This window comes from Octopus bimaculoides, chromosome 1 (assembly GCF_046866305.1).
Source record: "Octopus bimaculoides isolate indiv1 chromosome 1, ASM4686630v1, whole genome shotgun sequence".
Classification (NCBI taxonomy): domain Eukaryota; kingdom Metazoa; phylum Mollusca; class Cephalopoda; order Octopoda; family Octopodidae; genus Octopus; species Octopus bimaculoides.
Window position 1 is genome coordinate 188,797,062 of NC_142928.1, and position 24,513 is coordinate 188,821,574.

General features: G+C 35.9%; 1 protein-coding gene across 16 annotated transcripts in view; it reads left to right on the forward strand.

The window, feature by feature from the left end:
• LOC106875208 (dual specificity calcium/calmodulin-dependent 3',5'-cyclic nucleotide phosphodiesterase 1A) overlaps nucleotides 1–24,513 on the forward strand; it is a 1,569,442-nt gene that overhangs the window by 157,651 nt on the left and 1,387,278 nt on the right. For 13 of the 16 annotated variants that reach the window (XR_016244595.1, XM_089364159.1, XM_089364150.1 and 10 more), the window contains exon 2: nucleotides 1,926–2,015. The exons of the other annotated variants lie outside the window; for them this stretch is intronic. The gene's annotated coding sequence lies outside the window, so the exon portion shown is untranslated. The remainder of the gene's footprint in view (nucleotides 1–1,925; nucleotides 2,016–24,513) is intronic. 16 annotated transcript variants of the gene reach the window in all.

Sequence of the window (24,513 nt, forward strand, 5' to 3'; positions counted from 1 at the left end):
CAGATGGAGAGAAGGAAGCGGCGTAAATGACAGAGTAGTTTTGGGAGGAGAAATATATATTAGAAATTTGTTTTATTTAATTTAAGGCACTAAATATTTTGCTCTTGAAAATATATATTCACTTTATTATTTTGTATAAACACCAAGAAATTTGGATGAAATTTAAACTATAGAACTTCCCGACAACATAGTTCAGGGTGCAGTCCCACTGCGTGGTACAGTGGGGGAGTGTCTTCTACTACGGCTCCCCCATCCTCGGGCCACCAAAGACTTGGACTTGTAAGTTGAGATTTGGTAGACGGAAACTGAAAGAAGCCCGTTGTGTACAGCTCTGTGTGTGTGCGTGTGTGTGTGTGCGTGTGTGTGTGTGTGTGTGTGTTTGTCTATGTTTGTACCCCTTCACTGATTGACAACCGGTGTTGGCGTGTTTACGTTCCCGTGATTAGCGGTTCGGCAAAAGAAACGATATAATAAGTATACTGGAATCGATTAGTTCGACTAAAATTCAGCACGGCTGGAGCCTACTGATGGAAAGAAGTAAACGATAAAATATTATATATATATGTATGTATGTATGTATGTATGTATGTATGTATGTATGTATGTATGTATGTATGTATGTATGTATGTATGTGTGTATGTGTGTATTGGAAAATTAAGACAAACACGAGCATAAATAGTTAGTCCCTACGTACGTTCCACCATTGCGGTTATTTGGACGTCATCATTGGGTACTCCAAGTGCGTTTGGATACCTAACCAGAACGGATCATCAGGAGAACTAGTGTACTGCATTCTGTTACAGAGATCGAGCACACACGTACGCACGCGCGCACACACACACACACACACACACACACACACACACACACACACACACACACTTGATTAAGTGGTGGCTGGTTGCGATGCCGGTGATCTTCAGGCTTGCGTAGTAGCCTGAGCTCTTTTACACAGTTATCAAGATTTTGCTATCACATCGTCTAAATGTATTAATTAAATTTTCGAATATTAATTGAAATATGAATATTCATTCATATTCCGCTGTAAAAAACAACCTGTCATTCACAAGCAAATTTCACTTTTCAATAATATGTCCTATGCTATCTAGGCGGTGAGCTTGAAGAACTGTTACCGCAACGGGAAAATGCTTCGCAGGTCTTTTTCTGGTTTCGTGTTCTAGTCCAATTCCGTCGAGGCTGATTTGCCTCTCATCCTTCAGGGTCGATAAAATGAGTACCAGTTGAACCCTGAGGTCGATGTAATCGCCCCTCCTCCGAAATAGTTGACATTGTGCTAAAATTTGAAATCCATATGTTCTATGCTATCACTAATTGTTTTAGGTTCCTTTGTAGTAACCTGCATGTATAGATACTATTTGGAACCTATTATTCTTTACCCAGGGAACATCGCGGATGTGACAGCCGGGTGGGGGAGAGAAAGAAAGATGGCAGAAACAGCAGCCGGATAGTACTCCGCTTGAGCAACATAAAATTAAGTGCTTTGGTCAAAGGTACAATCCGGTCTAGGAATCGAACCCACAACATAACCCTTATGATTGTGAAGTGAACGCCTATACCATTAGGCCAAGCGGCTTCAATATAACTTCAGTCTAAGCACTAATAACTTTTGAATCTTGCAATCTTTGTCATTTGTATACAAGGTTTTGATAAAAACAATTATGTTAGAACCAGAAGTTTATTCCAAAACAGGAAAAGGCTGTAACTGCGAATGTCACAGACATTAGACGGGCTGGATGCGATGTAATCTTAGACCTCTTGAAAAATTTTCATAACGTGGTTCATATATCACAAATTGGAATGTAATATCATGTTTATTACCTTGGTTCATTTCCTTCTATAAAGAGAATTTGCTTATTCCTAATTTGAGATGAAATTTACAATGAATAAACGTTTCTTATTTCAGGTAGTTCCAATATATGTTGCTGTAATACGTACTAGAACTTAAAATTTCTACGCGGCCTCTTTTCGCCGAAAGTAAAACCAAAAAAACAAGGTAAGAAAGATAACTCTTACAATTCATAATTAAATACAACGAACAATAAAGTTTCACTTTAAATATAATAAAATATTTTAAACTCGTGAACACCTCTTAAACAGAATTCTTCCTTTAATATTGATAACAGCTGCTTGACAATCCGAATAATAATGTATTTTACAGTATGTTGCGCTTGTAACATTTTACGGCTAAACTTAAAAACATGCGCTATAAGACTCGGACAAAAGCTGGCTTTATATTCTCTATTCTGTCGCTGAGTCCAATCACTGAATTACAGTCGGGTCGGGTTTCAAAGGTTTTAAACACTTAAATTACCGTTAGGAATTATTTCAGTTTTGCATTTATTTTATCGATCTCTATCTAATTACTAAATCATGCGTTCGACATATAAGAAAACAACTTGACATTGGTTTACTCTGGCGTATTGGATACTCGTCGTTTCGACGAATGAGAGTTCAACAGGATACAGCAGAACAGTATTCTTAGTTCAGTGTCTTGTCCTGTCGTCTCATACGGAAATTCAGACTGATCCAGGACTGACAAATTCGGTTGCATACGTTGCAGCTGTGGTCTCCATCATTCGTGGGTAAATTTGACCCTGCTCCACGCTAGGTTCTTCTCTCCTTCAGAGCGTTGATCATGGCTGACACATTGTCGGAGATGGTTGGCTACCAAGATCCTCTACACCGGACTCTATTCAGTGATACCGATTCTCATACCTTCAGGTTTATCTTGCAGGTTTTTAAGCAGATATTTAGTGTGTCTTTACAAAGATGCATGGCATCAAAGTTACACTCGTGTATCACACATATATGATGTGGATCTGCACAGTTTCTGTCGACTACCTTCCGTTGGTTTACCGGTGGTTACTGCAGAATGCACTTACCCCACTTCAATGTCAATGGCTTATATCTCAATTGCCACCCAATCGAGCAACCAAATGTTGATTCTTTGTATCTGAAATACAATTTTCTAAACTGTCACAATATTGACATTCTTATTGCGCATTGTTAAAACAATGAAAATTAATTTTCCATTCCTTAACTATACCTGTTGGGATCCATTATTCACAATAATAAAAGATATATTTATTCACAACCGTAATGTTATTTACAGCAATAAATGATATTATTTTTATTATCTGTTGCATCAGCGATTAATCTTTTACTACTAGAAGTGGCTTTATTTGACATAGATTTTAATTCTTATCTTATTTGCCCAGAATCACTGCTTGACTTGTTGAGGTTCGCTTTTGCTGTTTAGCAGTGACACCGTGACAATCACTGCTAGGCTTAGCTTTTGCCTCATACAGCGGTCTTGGGGTTGTCCCTGACGTTAATGCATAGACAGTGTTATCCACTGATTGCTTGTATGGAGAGAGTTCTGAGGCTTGTATTTTACCACGTTTTATAAATAGGTAAGGATGCTTATCCCTACCCAAATTCCATTCTTATATTATTTGTGAATGGTGTAACTAGTTCAATGCTGTTCGTATAGTTTTATGTTATCAACGGATGTCATGCAGTAGGCTGGTGTCTAACAGGTGGACGGGGAACACATACGCCGGGAAACCGGGCCCATGAGCCTGGCTAGGCTTTAAAAGGGAGCATAAATAAATAAATAATATATATATATGCGGTGTATATATATATATATGTGTGTGTGTATATATATATATATATATATATATATATATATATATATATATATATATATACACATATACACACGCACGCATGCACAGACACAGACACACAGACAAGCACACACGCACATATGTATGAACATTTTTACTTCCATGATATAAATACGTAGATAGGCAGATACAAAACACACAGTGCTCTAATAGCATTATGATTTCATTGAATGCCTGGCAATTTGTAATGTTTTTTTTCCATTCAGGCGTCAGAATGCTACTTCTTATAATAAATCGATACTCATACCATCTGCTGATCAACAGAGAAAGTTCAGTTAATTATCTTAACCTCAGGCGCAACACAACGAAAGCAACAATCTACAACCTTAGTATCTATGCGGTGTTATGGTCTGGTGCTTTATTCTGTCATCCATTCCTTTTCACAACTATACACACAAACATACGTCAACACACTAAAGAGCTTAGTTAGGTAATTGAATGAAGTAGTTTTGCTTTTATGATATAATTATTTTTCAATGAACTTCTATAAATGCAAAATTACAATTATTTTCAATTCCACCAATTGAGTCTGGAGGGTAAAATAAAAAAAAAGATGTATATTTATATATTTATAACGTTTATCACTCTTCGCAACTTGATTATTGTATCTATTTACTACAGACATCGTAATAGAGTTCGTTGATTACAATATTCAAAAGTACTTAGCATTAGTCGGCTTAACACATCTCAAGTCTTTGTTTTTTTTTATAGAATCTACAAGTGAATGCGCGTTTTATACAATCTTGTGTCTTTAATAGAACTAACAAGTCTCTCTGTCTTTATACAATGTAAAATTGTATGAGTCTTTGACAGAACAAACAAGCGTTCGTGTCTTTGATACAATGTACAAGTATATGTGTTTAAAATCCTGCGTCTTTTAAATATCTACTCGTGTATGTGCTTATAATTCTGCATCTTCTTTTCACCTGCAAGTGGATGTGGCAGTAATACAAGTGTTTGTGCTTGTGTCTTTAATACAATGTACTAGTGTGTGTGTGTGTGTGTGCCTATAAATCTATGTCTTTATGCAATCTACAAGATCATGTATTTGCAATACAAGTTTCCGCGTCTTCAACCCAACTTACAAATCTTGTCTAATTCAATCTCTTACTGTATGTGTCTGTAAAACAATTTAAACAACTGCTTGTGTCTTTATATATAATCTGCTATATTATATCTTTAACGATGCAATTCTGCATCTTTGCACCAACTTACTAGTCTCTGTGCCTTAATAAATTTACAACTGTATGTGACTTTAATAAAAGTTTGTGTGTCTTTAATAAAACTACACAAATCTTCGTGTCTTTATGCATTATACTAGAGTATCCACTTTAATACATCTTTCTATATTTAACAGACCTTGCGATTATCTGTGATTTTATAAAGTCTACTAGTGCATGTGTCTTTAATAATATATCTCCTCGTTTTTGATATCGGATTTTGCAGTCATTTTCGTACGTTTGTCACTCAATTTGGTAATCGGGTCATTCAAAGTCACGAAAAAAATTAGCGCCATGAAGTTAGTCATTCAAATTAGTTTTACGATCATTAAATTTCGCACTTCGATCAAAATATTTAGTATTTACATCGTTCAAATTAAAATGTCCGTCGAGAGCATTCAAATGAGTCGGAATGCGAGGAAGCGTCTTTTCGAGCCTTCAAATTTGTTTCGGAGCTATCTATGTAGCACTTAGCACGATAGCTATTTTGGTTTTATCTCATGGTCATTGTTATCATAATCACGTGTTTTCATCGATTGTGTATGCTTTAAGCACTCTATAGTTCCATGTCTTTTCTGTGTATTCTTTTATTTTTGCATAGGTATATGTATTTAGTGCTAAAGACTTCATGAAATCACATTCCAATCTTTTCACTTTTTTAAAGAAACAGCTACAACAAATGCTCATTTTCTTTGATTTTCAATACATTATATAATGTGTTCTTCCTTTGCTTAATATGTTGGGAAAAATATATATTTCTTTGATTTTTGCATTTTTCCTTTCATAGAGAAAGAGTGCAATGTACATTAAGATAATTATTGATTTACAGTCTTGATAAGGAGAGTTCGTTTTAGAGGATTTAGCTGTCTATTTCCTGGCGGTCGAGACATCTTGGGAGGTAGGTTTGGGTGTGTCTATCGCAACGAACACAATTTTCTGGAGTGATAGCGTCGATGTTACGCCTTGTGGCAAGTTGTATGACATGTGCTCGCCATTCTTTCATGATCATTCTGGCTTCTTCTGCGGCTGCTCGGTCGCCAACCCTTTGTTGCAACTCAACTCGACTCGAGCGAGGTCCCGCTTGACAGCCGTCTTAAAGGCAGAATGCGCCATTTCCGTACAACTAAGAAACTGCGAGTAGGGAGGGGACAATAGTTTCAGACTGATCCGTAGGCTGACGTCAGCTGGAAGCTCGGCACGAACGTGTGGCCCCGCGTTATTGTAGATCAAGTAGACGGATTCAATCGCTTGGAACATATCGGCATATGCTCTAACTGTTTCCGCCAAGAACTCGAAAGCGTTTCGTGCAAAGGTATCATTTGCAATGGAGTGGTCAACCAGGCCGATTTGCCCCGACATCACGAACGTGATTACAGTTTTTCCCACGCTGACGGTTGACAACTCAGCGAACAGGAACGCCTCGAGGAGCTCATCTAAAAGACCACCTGGTCCAAATGTTGTACTCACATTCATCAGTGGATACGCAATGGCCGACGACCCCCTCTTCTATGAACCAATGCGCGTATTCATAACGCTTTTCCTGCATTCTTGGGAGCATTTCTTGCATCTGGGCCGTCTTCGGCCAACTTCATAGTTATCAACATCCCATCTAGAGCCAATGAAATTGCAGACACGGAAACAGGGGGGCTTTCCGGGCAATGCTGCCTCTAAGTCCCTCTTCATCCGTTGAAGGATTGTGAGTAGGTTGGCATCAATAATCACATGAAGCCTGGCTCGCATTTCCTCATCGACCTTAACGTGGTGAGCACCTCTTCTGGGCAACTTGTAGCGCCTCTCAGACCGTAGGTAGATCGCTACTATGGATCGGACACTACTCCTTTTAATGCCGAGTATGTCTGCCGGTTCCAGGTAATCAGTTTGATGCCCGTCGAAAGTATCAACCAGCCTTGCTCTATCTTTGTCCGATATACGCATGTACCTCACGCGTGGCCCCATGATTACAAGTTGGTGTAAGAGGAAAGGATATAAAATGCAACTGATACCAACCGGTTACGAATGTTGCAATGAAAAATACAGAAGAATCACGCAATTTATTTCTCCCTTGTAGCTATAACAACATAATAAAATTTGCATGACAAAATATGTCATTTAAATTTGTCATTTTTAACATTCACTTCTTAGAATGTGAGTAAAAACACGTATGTAAAATTTGTGCTAAATTGAATAAACTTATTCTGAACTCGAATGCTCGAAAAGATGCTTCCTCGCTTTCCGACTAATTTGAATGCTCTCGACGGGCATTTTAATTTGAATGATATAAATGCTAAATTCTTTGATCGATGTGAAATTGAATGATCGGCAAACAAATTTGAATGACTAACTACATGACGCTAATTTTTTTCGCGAATTTGAACGACCCGATTATTAAATTGAATGACAACTGAACGAAAATGACTTCAGAAATCTATATATCTTAAATGTCTTTTTGTATTTATACAATCTATGAGTCTATGTGTCTTTAATGCAAGTCTGTCTTTAATACAGCTAAAAAATCTCAGAGTCTTTATGCAATCTACTCCTTTCTGTGTCTTTCATAATATAACACCGTGTCTTTTGTACAACATACTCGTCTCTGTTTCTTTAATGCAGCTTACTAACCTCTAATGTTTTAATACAACTTGCTGGTCTGTCTTTCTTTAGTACAATAGGACTAGAAACTAGCTTCATAGTACTTGATTGTTACTGGCAGCCATGTTCTGGGAAACGATGCAGGACTAAAATCGCTTTTAAGAGAAACGAAGACACTTTAATTAATTTATCGCGCAAATAACTTCAGAAAGGCAGTGATATCTTTCCACTTTTACCTTTTACTTGTTTCAGTCCTTAAACTGCGGCCATGCTGGGGCACCGCCTTGAAGAATGTTTAGTCGAATGAATCGATCTCAATGCATATTTTTTAAAGCCTGATACTTATTCTGTCGGTTGTTTTTGCCGAACTGTTAAGTTACGGAGATGTACACTCATCAACACTAGTTCAAGCGATGGTAGGACACACATACATACACACACACACTCACACACAACACACGACGGGTTTTCAGTTTCCGCCTATCAAATCCACTCAGGGCTTTGGTCGTCCCGAGGCGATAGTAGAAGACACTTGCTGAAGGTGCCATACAGCGGGATTGAACTTGAAACCACGTAGTAGGAAGGAAGAGTATTACCATACAGCTACGCGTGCGCCTGACAATATTTATAAAATCCCCCTTAAGCCATAACTGTGTGCTTTATTTCGTATTTATTACTCAATTTGCTGGCAAATAGATTGCAATAATAAATACATTTTAGTGTTTTCTGTTAATGGTCTCTTATTGTTCGTCAAACCGAAAGAGATTTTATTTTCAAAATCTGAAAGAAATTGCTACCTCTAGAACTGGTATACATATTTAATCTCGAGGTTATGAAATTGGTATTTTATGTGATACATGAACAAAGGTTTCTTCAAGTAGCATTTTTCATAAAATTTCTGACGAATTTAATAAGTAGCTCATAGATTTGAACTAAAATGAAAACGATTTCAGCTGGACGGGGGAACCAACACTAGTTGAGAGAGTTGTTCATTGGGGAGATAACAATAAATATATTACTCGAGTTACTTACTGACATCGTATCATATGCAGACGACATTTACAATTCAACAAAATAGTTAAGAATCAAATATGAATAGAATTCAAACAATGTCCCAGACTTTCGTAGGGAATATGTGGAGACTGTACGTTTCTTAGTATGTTGATAGAAAATAACGTCGATTTCTTAGATTAAAGTTATAAATGAGAAAATCGCTATTGCCATCGCCATATTATTACCTGGAATAAATATTCTGAAAGATTATTTCTGATATAGGCTACCTTCTCTAGCACCCCCAGCGCAATTTTTTTTTATAGCAGTGGAATATAGGAGGCGCAGGCGTGGCTGTGTGATAAGAAAAGATCTATTCAAAGCACTAATGGTGATTAAAATAGCTATGTACCATAATTAACGTATATATACGTTGTTGACTGGCAAATTATTGCGGTATTCGTCCGAGATAACATCTCTTGTGGGCTTACCTCGGAAAGAGACTAAAAGACGTCCTAGCAGCAACTAACGAGAAAATCAGATGCATTTCGTCCTAGCTAGATGACTGTTTTAACCCGATACTGCTTTACATGTCTATACTGGAGTAATGATAGATGTTTTATCGACTGGAAGAGTAAGAAGAGAAAGCAGTACCTTTAGCATTCGAACACGGAACAACAACGTTGGTAATTTATTACAGTAAACAAATTTAAAAAAAAACAGCCCACTGAAATATTCTCACTATAATCTCTACATCTTAAATATCAAAACATTATTATTAGACTAAATTTATTAAATGTAAAAAGCACATTATAAAAGCATATTTTAAAGGAAATTGAAGCTATCTTATCTCCAGGAACTACGGCTGTATGCTTCCATTAAGACCTCTATCTATGTTAGTTATCTTATATGTTTACGAACTAAAGATGTTGTAAGATCATTTCCGAGAAGATATTACTACTAGATATATCGCTAAAGTCATTCATTGTGTCGGTTAAAATTAATGGAGTTAGTAGTTTATTAACAAAAGAAAATTAAATGAACAAACGAATCTGAAAGTAAATTTTAGAGTTTAGTAAATTAGTTAATTGTTTCCCTTTCTTATTGTACTGTTTTCAATCTCCATTAACAATGTAGTAGCTGTTGTTATTATGTAGGCACAGTTTGGAAGAATAGTTAGGGAATTCAATTCGTAACCACGATATTCCTGGTTCGATCTCACTACGCTGTACCTTGCGCAAGTGTCTTTTTTTTCTTTCATGACCAACGCACTGTGAGTGAAAACAGAAACTGCATAGGAATCGTGTTGGGTGCATTGTACCTGAAATTCACTGTGTCCCGATGGTATATCCAGAGAATTCTGTTAAGGCAACGCGGATCTGTGAACTATGAATCCAGATCGTCGAATGACTATGACCCGCCATATTATTGTGGCGGCTCAAATCATCCTCTTTGAGTCTACATATGTCAAAATGACGGTCAAACGACTTAGTGCGAATCACATATCTCTGGTCATGAAATATTTGCTTTTTGAGGAGAAATAAACTGCATAATACACTAGACATGACAAGCATTATTCTCCCCGTCTTTTTCTGCATGCATGTAACTTTTTAATCCGGTTACTTCGGAGGCCTGCAAGATGAACTGGGCCTGAACACTAAACCCTGCCGTCTTAGAAATGGATGAAAATGCTTGAGAATAGAGCAGAGCCGTGTTAGTAAAGAAACTGCGTGATCACAGAAAAAATATATTTAACGTAGAAAGTTGTATGAGTTGAACTAGAAACTATGTGGTAAAAGATTCTCGCTGTACTTTGATATATTAACGAGAATATAAATATAGCGTTAAGTAAGGTGAAAGACTATTTGGACTGGTTTTTTTTAAAACTTCAATATATTCAACGAAAGCAATCAAGTTTCAGTCTATATATATCTGTTTGTGGTGTCTAGAACGGCCTGAAGCGCAATTTCAATCATTATTTAAAACAATCAAACGTCACTCTTGTTCTATCCTTAATTTTGCTTATATTTCGACTGTTGAAAGTTTGTGCATCGGTGTCAACAAAAGAATCGTTGCTTTAGGGACTATTTTTAACATGTCGATCAACCCCTGTTATAAATATCCCCTGAATGTTTCTAAAATCACTCCATAACATCTTTGAGAACACAAGGAAACGTTAGATATTTTAAATGCTTCATACTACTAATAATATAGGATGGACACCACATAATGACAGTTACCATAGGTCTGCTTTATCAGCTGATCTATAACAACAACAACAGCAACATCACCAGCCGTTTTATTTAGTAATATGGTGAATTCCTCTGTGGATTTCGATGTATGATAGTCCAGGAGCCATTTCTTAGACTAGCCACACAGGTGTTTTATTTTCTGTGGTGAAGGCTTGTGTGGGATCAGCTACACTTTTATGGAAATGCCGAGAGCAGAGAGTTTCTATTGGAGTTCTTCATCGCCTGAGTTAGTTGCTTAGAGTTAAACCCACCTTCGTAGGCTAAATATAACAAACCAGCAATTTCGAATTCCCCACGCATATACATAATATCATGCTACTGCATGGCCGTTGACTCTTCATAGTTCATCCGCCCTTGTTTTTCATCCTTCAGGCTGTCCAAACGTAACAAGTTTCTTTTTCAGTTACACGTTACTGGCAGCACTCAAGAACGACCTGACCATCTCTCTCTCTCTCTCTCTGGCTATCTGAATACATACACATGCACACAACACACACACGTGTGTGTGTGTGTGTGTGTGTGTGTGTGTGTGTGTGTGTGTGTGTGTGTGTGTGTGTGTGTGTAAAGTATTCCTGGAAGCAGACTATGTGCAAAAAGTAATTTCTTGGTGAGATAAGTTCGAGACTAGCTCCACCTGCTGTTTGTGGCTAATTCATTTCACGTATATTACTTTGAAGAGAACATAATCACTGCATTTGAAATGCGGGTGTACAGGAGGATGTTACGAGTCTCTTACAAGGATCATTGGACAGATTAATGAGTGTTACAACAAGAAAAAGAAAGACAACTCCTGTACATCTGTTATGGCCATATTCGAAGAAGTAGATGTTTGCAACACAGTATCATAGAAAGAGAAGAGGCAGGCAACGAACGCAATGGGTGGACACTATTAAGAGCTGGTTCGACAAAAGTGGCAAGCTATCTGGAGGACGCGCTTAATCTGGAAGACTCTTGCTGTAGTGCCGTCAATGCAGGAGTACGACACTTATAATAAATACGGTACATATAATATGGGACTCTGAAAAAATTTTCAAAAAGCTGTGGAAATCAGTCGCAATTTCATCCTTAAAAACAGTTTTGAAGTTATCTGAAGATATAGGCGCAGGCGTGGCTGTGTGGTAAGAAGCTTGTTTCGCAATCGCAATCACATGGTTCCAGGTTCAGTCCCATTGCGTTATACCGTGGGTTCCTTGGGCAAATGTCTTCTACTGCAGCTCCGGGCCGACCAAAACCTTGTGAGTCGATTGGGAAACGGAATCTGAAAGAAGCCCGCCCTAATATCTATCTATCTATCTATATATATCTACGTACACACACGTAGATATATATATATATATATATATATATATATATATATATATATATATATATATATATATATATATATATATATATATATCTACGTGTGTATTAGGCTTTAAAAAAAACTAGTCCAGGATTCGATTTGTCCGACTAAAACCGTTCAAGGCAATACCCCAACATGGCTGCAGTCTAATAACTGAAACAAGTAAATGACAAAAGAAAGATAGGAATAATGCAGAAATATTCGTTCATTATGTGTACTTCAGTTCTACATTTAAGAGATGAGGAATTATGTACATTATTTATATTATTTACGTTTGACGGATATTTGTTCTCATCTTGTTTGCTGTTAACACAACATTTCGGCTGATACACCCTCCAACCTTCATCAGGTGTCATGGGGAAGTTTCGAACCTGGGTTCTCATTCCTAAGATATTTTTCGATGTTATTATTATTATGTTGTTTTTTTTTCTTCTTTCTTCAAATTTTCTTCCATTTCTCGCCGAGTGTTTTCTGTACACCTAGGGCAGAGAAACTCATTGTATGCATTCCCAATTATTCAGGTCACTGCCACGAATCGAACTCGGAATCTTGGTATTAGTAGCCCACGCTCTTAACCTATACAACATATGTCCGTGGGTAAGATTCCGAGTTCGATTCCAGACAGTGACCTGAATGATGATAATAATAATAATAATAACAACAACAACATCGAAAAATACCCTAAGAATGAGAACCCAGGTTCGAAATTTCTCCAAGACACCTGATGAAGGCTGGAGGGTATATCAGCCGAAAATGTTGTGTTAACAAACAGGATATGAACAAATATCCGTCAAATGTAAATAATGTAAATAATGTACATAATTCCTCACCTCTTAAATATAGAACTGAAGTACACATAATGAACGAATATTTCTACATTCGAAATTTCCCCAAGACACCTGATGAAGGCTGGAGGGTATATCAGCCGAAACGTATTAACAACAAACTAGATGAGGACAAATATCCGTCAAATGTAAATAATGTAAATAATGTACATAATTCCTCACCTCTTAAATATAGAACTGAAGTACACATAATGAACGAATATTTCTACATTCGAAATTTCCCCAAGACACCTGATGAAGGCTGGAGGGTATATCAGCCGAAACGTTGTGTTAGCAACAAACTAGATGAGGACAAATATCCGTCAAATGTAAATAATGTAAATAATGTAGAAAATATTCGTTCATCATGTGTACTTGTTATGAAGAATCTAGATTAGCTCGCTCCGAGAAAAACCTTTGATGGAAGTCATTGAATGTATGAACATCCCGTCTTTTATTATACTAAAGGGGCTACATTTTTGCGTCCTTCTCTTTACAAGAATGTATATTATTAGTGAAAAGAAATTTGGCTGTAGTTTCTTGCAAGTCCAGCAACAGCAGAAAAACTTTCTTCCTAAATATGTTGGTATTTGGGAAGGAATTTCGAAGAATGCAAGCAATAGAAATACCAGACTTCAAACATATGCATCAATATTTTAAAAGATTGGAGTATTTCTGGCATCATCGATTTGTGATTCTATATGAGGGGAGTTCCAGATATTTTAAAGAGTAATTCATCAATATTTAAGGTAATGATCAATATTAATCAACACTAGAGTGGTTAGAAAAACATCCATCATGATGTTGAAGTGTCAGTTCTCAGAGAAAACAGATATCGTATAACTTTCGGTTGAGTTTCATGACAGAATATTATTCCATAACCGAGGGAGAAGAAGTAACTAATGGCTCGACTCGAAAATATCGAAATTGTTATTAATACTCTATTGGAAATAGCGAGATACGCACACAAGTACACGTATCAGCAAATTTAAGCACACACATACTCAGATATGCGTGCATACACACACGAGTAATAACGAATGTGAGAAAACGAACTCTATGCAAAAGCTAGAGTACACTTGATTTACTATAGCAAAATAAGTAGAATCGGTTGAAACTTGAGGTTTCGCGTGAGATGATAGCATGTTAGTTATGGAGGAATGAAAATATTTCCTGCTCAATATAGGAACTAAGAATTCGTTATACAACTTATTAAGTCAATAGAGAAAAATACATATGCTATGAGAAGTAGCATAGTTTCGTTATGTGTTTCATATAGACTTCATGCATACTCTGTTGTTTACAGTTTATCAGGGTCCCACCACAAGTCATGAAATATTTTTCTGTTTCCTTGGTGGTTTACTGATAAGAACAAAGGTTGGGATCAAGCAATGAAGAAGGAAACAGTGACTATTACTGAGGAGACATGATAAAACCGAAACACATGATCGGCAGTCCATTGGGGTCACTCAGAAGTTGGATTGTCGCATTTTTACATGGAAAAGCTATAAGGAAAAGTTCTTCCCCGTCGTACAGCGAACATCTATGTACAAGAGTGTTAAATATAATTGCCAACAACGTCATTTTGATCGTCTCTGTTTCTTGTGCATAACGCACGCACACATACACAAACAAATACATACACACTTGCACAAATATATATACGTACATATACATCTTTGTATATATATATATATATATATATATATATATATATATATATATATATATATATATATATGTTGGCACTCCGTCGCTTACGACGACGAGGGTTCCAGTTGATCCGATCAACGGAACAGCGTGCTCGTGAAATTAACGTGCAAGTGGCTGAGCACTCCACAGAAACGTGTACCCTTAACGTAGTTCACGGGGATATTCAGCGTGACACAGTGTGACAAGGCTGACCCTTTGAATTACAGGCACAACAGAAACAGGAAGTAAGAGTGAGAGAAAGTTGTGGTGAAAGAGTTCAGCAGGGTTTGCCAACATCCCCTGCTGTAGCCTCGTGGAGCTTTTAGGTGTTTTCGCTCAATAAACACTCACAACGCCCGGTCTGGGAATCGAAACCGCGATCCAATGACCGCGAGTCCGCTGCCCTAACCACTGGGTCATTTCACCTCCACACACACACACACACACACACACACACACATACACACACACACACACACACACATATATATATATGGAATAAGCGGAGTAAGAGGGAAAGTGTCGGTGAAGAGGTCCCAGATGTGTAACGAAAGATTTCCCGACAATGGACATGAGTTAGAATAAGAACAGTAATAAACACGTGAAGAACGAGTATATAGTGCGTGTGTTTATATGGCAAAAAAGGAAAAGAAAATTACCACTCCGAAATATAACAATATATATATGTTTGTGTGTGTGTGTGTGTGTGTGTGTAAGAAACATCGGAAACTAGAAATATGGAATTACGATTAGTAATGATTTCAGCTTCGAATAAACATATTAATTCGGTATTTGGTATTGAGTATTCTGCGTTGTTCCCTGAAGATTTTGTTAGCGATTAAAGCATTTACTTATACATACATAAACACACGAATATATATGATCTAAGCATATTACAATCGAATAGGTTTGGAAAAAGCGCTGATCGATAATTCAGAACATGGAGTTGGATGAAGACAATGTAGGATATTCATGTCGTTTTGTTGGCATATATCAAAGGCAAAACATATATCACAAATACATGTCCGTGATCAAACTGTTGATAGGTTCATTAATATCACGTTGTTCGTCATATAAATACACTGAGAGAAAAGAAACAAACATACCATATATAAAAAAAAAGCTTATATACATGTATATATTTGTATGTATATGGATATTTGTCCATGCATATATACATCGACATTAAGTTGCATAGACATTTTACACGCATACAGATATGTACAGACGCACCTGCATATCTATCTATCTATCTATCTATCTATCTATCTATCTATCTATCTATCTATCTATCTATCTATCTATCTATCTATCTATCTATCTATCTCCATACACACACACATGTTAATATACGTATATGCAATTATACATATAAACATATATACATACATATATATATATATTTGTGTATATGTACTAAAGTACTACAAAGTACAAATATAAGTTTCTCTCTCAGCAAGGAGGTCATAAAGTGTTTTTCTTTGTATGTGCATATATTTGTACGTGTGTATCCATCGAGATTTTCAATATATAGTCAGTATCATCATCTTTTCCTTGTCTTTCAATTATACTGTTTGGTTATATATACATATATACACGAACACACACATAGGTATACATATATTCATATAACATATTCATATAATATATATATATATATATATATATATATATATGTATATATATATATATATATATATATATATATATATATATATATATATATATATATATATATGTATATATATATATATAACGTGAGAGAGATAGGGGTTGGGGGTTCAACCCACTAAGGGATAGTATCTATCCAGTATACTGCTGGGAGGGTATCCAATTATTGCTACACTAGTGCTATCCTAGGTGCAATCAATGGGAGCGGGTAAAAGTGGAGGTTTTACCCAAAATTTGTGTAACAATTAGAAAATGGAGGATAATATGCTGAACCCAACTACTTGCAGACGGTGTATCCCGTTGAATTCATTAATTTAATTCATAGCAAAAGTGACAAAGAAAGGAAGAAAAGAAAAAGAAAGAAAGAACCAAAGCACAGGTGTCCATGGCAGACTATGTTATTTTGCCAACATGGTTTACATATAGAGGTACAAAGAACATAAGGAATTAGAGGATACACAGAAGTTATATATATATATATATACACATACACACACTCACATATACGTATGTATGTATGTGTAAACTTTGTAGTATTAAATGTCATAAATTTAAGTTTGTTCCAGTTTATGATTACTCTGAGGTATTTCCGATCTTCAGTAATTAAGACACATTGTATTCCCTAGAAAAAAAATAATAATTCAGTTTTCTATCTTCTAAACTGTCGTTCTTGACTTGTGACGAGATCACTCGACTCGTCAGAAGAAACACTGACATAATCAACAGCAATTACAAGTAAATTCATAGACTCTTTCTCTCCTGTATTCGATTGCACCATTGACATTAAATTCTATCTTTTCTCTTTATGTTTTCCTTTAGATATTTCGGGATTGCCTCGTCGCCTTCTCTAAAGCATTGCGTATGTTCGTTATATTCAAAAAGTTGTTAACATTTATATATTAAGGATATTAATTTTTTATCTATAACTATGCAGATTAAATATTACTCTGTACATAAAATAATATTAAAAAACATTACTTGAAATTCAAACATGAATTTAACTCGTCATTAAGAGCATTTTATTATTCGAAAATATAACATTACTTTGTCGGGGAGATAATATTGTATGTGTTAATGTCATATTTACATTCAGATATTTAAAAATGTATGAGCTGATACCATATGACGAAAGTAACAGAACAAACAATCTCGTTGTAGTTTACCAAACTCGCAAATAGGAATATACACACACCGTTGTATATCAAAAATCTACACACATTCACGTCACACGTTACTATTTTTATGGTTTGAGTTCAAATACTGTTGAAATAAAATCTGTTTTACATTCTTTAGTGGTCAACAAAGTAAAATATCGTGTAATCGACGAACAGCCTTCCTCAAAATTGCTGGCCTTGTACCCAAATTAAAGAGTTATTATAATTATTGCGTGAGACAACAGCACATACCATCACAGTGACGCTGGATCATCATCACCATTATTGCTATTACTATTTTAGTTTGGACCAGGTTCGGTCTTACTCCTGGTAGGATTTATGTGGGTATCGGGTTACTATCTATAACATTAGGTACCCGCAAGTTTTCAGCAGTCTTTCAAGTGTTTAGAACCCTTCTGATAATTTTTGCGGCCCCTAAGAGACAAACTTTCTGTAGGAGCTCTACCGGGCATTCTATTTCAATCTCTTTCAGCCATTTGTCTATATCTTTACTCAGTGTTCTCAAAGCACCGAGAAAATGCGGTTAGTATGTACAAGATTTTCAAGCTGCTTATTATTTATTATGCTGGCAGAATCGTTAGCACGCCGGACGAAATGTTTAGCATATTTTGTCTGTCTTTACGTTCGGATTTCAAATTCCCCCGAGGTCGACTTCGCCTTTTATCCTTTCGGGGTCGATAAATTAAGTGCCAGTTACGTATTGGGATCGATCTAATCGACTGGTCCCTCCCACAAAATTTCGGGCCTTGCGTCTAGAGTAGAAAAGATAATAATAATAATTATTATTCTGGCCTTACGTTCTGAGTTCAAATTCCGCCAAAGTCGGCTTTGCCTTTTATCCTTTTGAGGGTAGATAAAATAAGCACCAGTTGAATATTGGAGTCGAAATAATCGACTGGCTCCTCCCCACAAATTTCAGGCGTTTTGTCTATAATAGTAAGGATCATCGTTGCTGTTGCTTTGTTTCACACGAGCTCTTCCAAGTCTCATCCACAACCTGAGTAGCAGTAGGTTGGACATTTTACCGTAGGTGCTATTTACGGGTAGCAATTCTATACTTAAGGGAAACGAGAAAAAATATTTAGATTAAAAAATAAATGAATATTAAAGATTGCCATTCGGTATTACTACTGCTTCCGCCACTAATATTTATTCTTTAATAAGCCTGCTGGTTATTTACAACATCATTTTACTTTATGTATAGTTGGCGATGAGATTTGCCTGATATGTGGCAACCGGATGCCTGCAATTGTGGAAGCACAGTATACTGAAATCAGGTAATCTAGCCGTTTCAGCGCCCGTGCCAAACAATTATGCGTGTGCTCTTAGGATCGTACGTCTATATGAGAGGACCTTTCAATACAAATGCAGCAGTATTTATCTTTCTAATAATACATCCACGTTAAGCTGGATATGAAACTGCTTTTCAGATTTAAGATTTCCTTAAAAGTTTCTTGCAATATTAGCGATTTTGAAACATGTTAGAAGATTCCAATATTGAATTCATAAGAACAACTTTTGTAGTTCTGTTACTTTTGGATTTCGTGGTATTTGACAAAAGTATCTAAGAGTACTGTTCGGCAGTTTCCCTAAAGTTCTGATGGTCAAAGGTACAGTTGTCGTTCTTAGATGCCACATTTTGAAACATTTTTCAAGGTTCTTGCGTTTACTTAACTTTTCAGGCATTTTCACAGAGGTGTTGCAGGTGACTGAAATTGGCATATCTGTGAGCAAACATGTTTGGTCAATGTGATTTTCCCCCTCAGTATCCGGTCTATTGGCCTGCATAGTGCCATCGGTTTGAATACTAAAGTCTGAAAGAACTTTTATGTCTTTATTTCCAACTATTTTGACAGGCTTATGTCTATGTCCCCACCGCTTCTTCTACTTGTTAATTTAATTAGAGGGGATGTTATCCTGAGGTTTGATGACAATACGTGTCCTCAAATCTTAAGAATCGTAGGATTCTTGCAGAGTAAAAAAAAAAAAAGAAGCACTTTCCTGCAGGTCAATAATGTGTGTCCCATTTCGAGTTTCTTCTTGAGCAGAAGTGTGGGTGTTTTTCTGGTTACATCGATTACGCGAGGATCAATCTCTTCATCTCTCTGATGAGGTGCTGATATTTCTCAAATTTTTCTATTTCTTCGGTATCCATTCTGTCATCATATGACATTGCAATGTCTATCATCTTACACTGCTCTTTATTTGTCCTCTATAAGCATATTTATTCTCCTTGCTTCAACAGAATTACCAGCCTTTTTGATGAAATCCCATAAAGTCTCATCATTATTATTCTGCACACACCCTCTGACTCGTGTTTATACTCATTTCAGTCACTTTGAATCCACAAACTTGGCTAACATCCCAATACACTATATTTATCGACACATACACGCCTACTCTTGTACTATTTTTTGTGCTAGCTTACTGAATTTATATTAGAAATGATTCTTACTTTCCTCTCTTTTTACTCAAATTCTGCGTTTGCTCTCTGTCTGAGTTTTATCAACATTTGTGTATATCAAGTTCGTTCTATCAGCTTACTCCTGAGTGACTAGAATCAACGATTCAGTTTCTCATTTATCGTTCCCTTCTGTCAACCGCAACCGGCGTTCTTCACATCCAAATCCTCGCTTTGTTGCACGAATTAGCCATGTATTTCCATCTTTTGCAATTATTCGTCCTGCCATTCTTTAGTATGTTCCTGAATTTTCTTATTATTTCAGCGATTCTTAGATATTTTTGACTGCAAATAGTATTCACTGCAGCCAACAATTTTCCAAACTCCAGATCGTAGCGCAAATGGTGTCTTTTGCATTTAACAAACCTCTGCTTCCTTTCCTTCTTAGTGAATGTAGCTGAACGAGAGAGAGAGAGAGAGAGAGAGAGAGAGAGAGAGAGAGAGAGAGATGGTTTTTGTTAGAGTGCCGATAGCAGACGTGTTGCTTCCACTTAGGTCAGCATCGTTCGAGCCGGCCTATAGTAAAAAGCATTCTAAACATGAGTTTTCAGCTAGCTTTCTTTTCCTGAGATATAACACCCATAATTATATTTTTACTATATGACCTTATCGGTCGAGTCTGTTGGAGTTCCATCGTTGGTTCACGAAGGTTCTTTATAGCGTCGAAGTTAGACCAAAATTTATATTACAACAGAACAAAGCAGGTGTTTTTTTCCCCTTAGGTCAAGCCCTTAACTATGGTCTCAAAAACTATACCTTGGTAGAAGAAAAAGAAATCCGTCAGGCATTGATGCTAACTATTAGTATAGATACTTTGAGTAACACAGCTACAAATAACTAGTGTCGAGTGGTATCTCTATTGCATGTTGCTGAAAGACACACATGTGCTTTAGACATGTATTGTTTCTCCTCTATTTTTTCCTTTTTCTTCCTCGTTTCTTTCTTACTAAACGTCGGTAAAAGGTTCGACCATAATGCCAATCTCCTTTTTCTCCGCTTTTCTTTTCCCTACACTGTGCATAACGTTTTATGTTAATTGTTTTGAGCGTTTACATGTCCACCAACACCTTCTGAAATTTTACCTACTTTGTGTAACCTCTCACGTTGTCCTTCTGTCTGTCTCTTATCTCCTTTGTTTTATTTGTGCTATTTTTATCTATCATGTACCTCTAAATGTGTTCACTGGAACTCCAACTGGTGAAGGAGAAAATATGGGACAATTTTCCAGATGGAAGAGTAGCTTTCCAAGTGGTCATACTTAGAGCCAGGCAGTTATCTCCGATGACAGCGAGCGTCTGCCACAGAAAACCCTTTTCACATACATTCTTTGAAATATTTGCTCAACTCAAAATGAAGTACATTGGGAACCTACGCATTGAGGGCTTGTATTATCCATAAATCAGAAATCTGGTCCGAATACTTGTCACAAAACCTTCGGTTAAATACTTATAAGACAACTGCGATGGTCATAAGCCGAGTGGCGTATTTTCTAAGCTTAAGTTTCTGCTTCCTGTTTTAGTCTTACAAATTTCCGTTAAGCTAAGTAATTATGGTTTCAAATTTTAGCACAGGGCCAACAATATCACGAGATGGGGTAAGTCGATTACATCGACTCCAGTGTTCAACTGGCATTTATGTTATCGATTCTAAAAAGATGGAACACAAAGTCATCCTCAGCGGAATTTAAACTCAGAACGTAAAGACATGAAATGCTGCAAAGCATTTTACTCGGTGTGTTAACGACTCAATCAGCTTGCTGCCCTGCAAACTTTAGTAATTTTGAAATGACTTCTGCTTGTCATCAAAACTGCTGATGCATTATAATACTTTTTTTTAAATTCTATGTATTCGCCTTTAATATTGTTGAATGTACGTTTGAGATTCTCCTCACGTTTCCTAACACATCTATCTATCTCAATAATTGGTGAGTGTATGATAGCTTTTATACAGAGTAGCTCTTTGCTTGATAGATGTCAACCTTTGTGCATTTTGCGGTATCCATTTAATCCAATTAATTTTACGCCAATTGAAAAGAATTGGCTTCAGAATGCTTGAATATTAAACATTGCATACGTGTTGATCCTTTTAATGATGCTCCTGGAATATGGAGATGTTTTTAAGATCATCATGACCCTATGCATATATTCCTCATCCCGTTTAACGTAGAATTCCTTCTGGTTATTCCATCGCTCTATTGTACAATCGAATATTTATATCCGAAAATCCCTATTCATTTCGAGTGATGTAATTGCTTTGCTATCGATAAAAGTGTTTCCTTTAGACTGTATTCACTTTCTTCTATTTATCATATACTTGATGTACTTGTTAATCATACAAAATACATTCAAATTTCTTTAGGAAGACTTCACAGAGTTTCTCAAAGAATACGCATGTTTCTCATATTTGTAGTAAAGTTTATTGTCACCCACCAACATATAAATAGTTTTTTTCTTTAATTATCTTCAGCATGAAGGTACCGGATTTTGTGCTGTACACATGCAAATACTCACTCATACACACACACACACACACACACGCACGCACACACAGAGACACAGACTCACACTCACATATATATGAATGTTAAAATTGTTATTTTAAAGGTTGTTTAAGAAAAATACATTTACTGATTATATAACTCTACACAGAATAGAGTCAACTATATTGTGAAGAGAAGCTTGGTTGGACTTCACTATATATATATATTGGGATTTTACCAACAGGATCACAACTTCAATTTCAAGACAACCTTATTTTCTGGAGTACACATAGAAAGTTATATCCAAAATACTAATCTAATAATATTATCGTTTTAAATGCTACTATATCGTGCAATAAAATAACGTACATTAGAATTAATTAAAAATTATATAAGCACATTTTATAAAAAATGTATATACTTTACCTGTTATTAGTCCGTGGGGAAAGAAGATAATATTAATCAACGCTACACGTGTTTCTGCGCTAGTGGTTTGTTTTACCAGATTATACCTAATACATAAATCCACCAGTGCGTCCTCAGGCTATTTTTGTTTATATTATTATTATTAACAGATCTTATTTAATCATACAAATTCTAAGATATCTTCATTAAAAATAAGAATAAAATCAAGAATATCTATATATATAACTTCCTAGTATATTTTCAGAAAATTTGAAATTTTTTTAAAATTAAAGAAATTATAAAATTTCAAAAAATCATAAAAATTTAATAAAATTAAACACCTAAAAATATAATAACGATATATATATAGGATAAAATCTTTATAAGAATTTATCAAGTAGTCAGCGTGAAAAAACCTCATAATGAAAAAAACTCATCATTTTTTTCATAAATATACGTAATTTATATAAGGGCATTAACTATATAGTAACTATATAGTAATGCCTCACGCTTAGAGGGACTAAATAAGTCAAAAACTGTTGCTTATTTTTTGGTAGTTTTTGACTTATATAGTCCCTCTAAGCGTGAGGCATTACTATATAGTTAATGCCCTTATATAAATTATATATATATATATATATATATATATATATATATATATATATATATATATATATATATATATATATATAAATTGCTAAACATAAAGAAACCGTCATCGACTATTTTATAACCACGTCAAATTAAACCGCCTATCTATATAAACTTTACGAGAATTGATAATTTATTGTGAAATTTACCCGTATCAATACTAGTATATATTACTATTATTATGACAATAGTAAGTTAATAATATTTAAAAAGTAAAAAAAAAAACCTCTATATGTGTTATAAATTTATTGAATAAAACTAGTAAATGAAACTATTTACCACAATAAATAAAGGAAGAATGCAGCGTGGCCACAATCCAATTATTGAAAAAGTAAACGATAAAAACTATATAACATAAGGCGCAGGAGTGGCTGTGTGGTAAGTAGCTTGCTTACCAACCACATGGTTCCGGGTTCAGTCCCACTGCGTGGCACTTTGGGCAAGTGTCTTCTACTATAGCCTCGGGCCGACCAAAGCCTTGTGAGTGGAATTGGTCGACGGAAACTGAAAGAAGCCCATCGTGTATATATATATATATCTATCTATCTATATATATATGTATATGTATATGTTTGTGTGTCTGTGTTTGTCCCCTCAGCATCGCTTGATAACCGATGCTGGTGTGTTTACGTCCCCGTAACTTAGCGGTTCGGCAAGAGAGACCGATAGAATAAGTACTAGGCTTACAAAGAAATAGTCCTGGGGTCGATTTGCTCGACTAAAGGCGGTGCTCCAGCATGGCCGCAGTTAAATAAAAAGAAAGAAAGAATATAATGTAGAGAAGACAGGATGATTGTGGTTATGAGATGAACCTGCTCGACCGGATCTGACCTGGGGCTAAGCAACAACAACTACATTTGCCACAACAATGAAAATGAAACTTTTTGGAGCAAAGTTTATTACTAAATGAAATATGAAATTACTAAAAGGATGAGTTCATTTTACTCGGAAGATAAATATCGATATAATGAACTGGAAGAATGAAGATTTACGTTTTGTCTCTTCAAATGGACATTCACGGTGATGTGATCATATATAATGTCGT